Genomic DNA, 2,046 nt, shown 5'->3' with positions numbered 1-2,046 from the left:
ATAAATAAACACTTATAAGTTTACAAACTATTCATATTTATAAATTTGAGAATTCATATTCGAGTTGATAGAAGTATGTTATTTTTCTACATGAATCCTACAGCATCTATTATAATACATGATCGAAGTTTGAAACATTTTGAAAATTGGAAGCACCTCTGAGTGGCTAAGAAATCAAGTTTAGACATGCTGTAAAGCACTCTAAATGACTCATAAGTAGCAGTTTTAATTCCTTTTGACATTTTAACCTTTCCTTTTTTTATTTTTATTTATTTATTATTATTTTTTTTGAGACGGAGTTTCGCTCTTGTTGCCCAGGCTGGAGTGCAATGGCGCGATCTCGGCTCACCGCAACCTCCGCCTCCTGGGTTCAGGCAATTCTCCTGCCTCAGCCTCCTGAGTAGCTGGGATTACAGGGACGCGCCACCATGTCCAGCTAATTTTTTGTATTTTTAGTAGAGACGGGGTTTCACCATGTTGACCAGGATGGTCTCGATCTCTTGACCTCGTGATCCACCCGCCTCGGCCTCCCAAAGTGCTGGGATTACAGGCTTGAGCCACCGCGCCCGGCATTTTTATTTTGTGACAGAGTTTCGCTCTTGTTACCCAGGCTGGAGTGCAATGGCGCGATCTCAGCTCACTGCAACCTCCGCCTCCTGGGTTCAGGCAATTCTCCTGCCTCAGCCTCCTGAGTAGCTGGGATTACAGGCGTGTGCCACCATGGCCAGCTAATTTTTTGTATTTTTAGTAGAGACAGGGTTTCACTATGTTGACCAGCATGGTGTCGATCTCGTGACCTCGTGATCCACCTGCCTCGACCTCCCAAAGTGCTGGGATTACAGGTGTGAGCCACTGTGCCCGGCCCTATTTTTATTTTTTTAACCAACCTGGAAGATTGGAATTATTTCATTTATTTTAAGGGATAGTGTCTTACTATATGGCCCAGTATGGAATGTAGTAGCTATTCACAAGCACAATCATTGCTCTCTATACCCTTCAACTCCTAGGCTCAAGTGTTCCTTGAACCCATGAGGATCAAGTGATCCTCCTGCTTTAGCCTCTGGGTAGCTGGGACTATAGGCGCATGCCACAGTACCCATTAATATTTTATTTTTATTAAAACTATATATTTACCTGATTTTTAAGGTCAAATAGCTTTATGGGGCCTAAATTTTAAAATGCCGATCTTTAGACCATCCTAGAGTGGTCCTGTTAATGTGTCTCTCATTTCTCCAACAGCAGGGAACATAATTGACACCCAGCTATGGGCTCTGAAATCCATTGCTGCTGTGTACACTGGTGCCATGCTTCCTACAGGCTGCTCCTAACCAACAACTGAGTACAACAGACATACTAAGGAAGGCTCATTCCTGGAAGACAGGGCTCCTCTGGCCAATAGCTTTAGTTCAAGGATTTTGCAATGTGCTTGCTGACCTTTCTTTAGATTTTGATTGCAGACTATGAATCTTCTCTCTTTCACTCACATAGATGTGCACAGAGGTCTGATGGTTCTCCAAGCATCCCTCAGCTTCCTCTCCATGTTCTCTCACATCTAATTCCTTCTTGGCATGTGCTTCTTAAAGGACCTGGATTAATATACATAACTTTTGGTTAGCAGTATACAGTATTTTAACTGTGTTAAACATTATTCACATCTAATTTATAGTGTATTATGATTGCATTTTTCATAACTATTTGCTTTCTTCTACTTAATTATTGCCTTGCTTATTTGGTTAATTTTTTGTATACCTATACTATTTATTCCCTGATAAATTCACACTCATTGACTTATCTATCAATTTCACCCTTTCCTTGGAGACATCCCTTTTTAAACCTGCTTTCCTACTTCCTTTTGTACTAATTTCCATTATGCCTAGTGAGCTGTAATCATCATCTGCCTTGTGATTTTCTTTGTCCCTTTTCTATGAGGCTTGTTTGATTGAAAACATCTTTACTTTCCTCTTCCACTTGACTGCTGCTTTGGCTGGGTATAAAATTTTAGTTTAGAAGTAATTCTCTCTTAGATATTTGAGGGCATTGCTCCAT

The sequence above is a fragment of the Saimiri boliviensis genome, chromosome 13 (genome assembly GCF_048565385.1).
Source record: "Saimiri boliviensis isolate mSaiBol1 chromosome 13, mSaiBol1.pri, whole genome shotgun sequence".
Classification (NCBI taxonomy): domain Eukaryota; kingdom Metazoa; phylum Chordata; class Mammalia; order Primates; family Cebidae; genus Saimiri; species Saimiri boliviensis.
The sequence above is the reverse complement of the archived record's forward strand: the minus strand, read 5'-3'. Positions refer to the sequence as shown.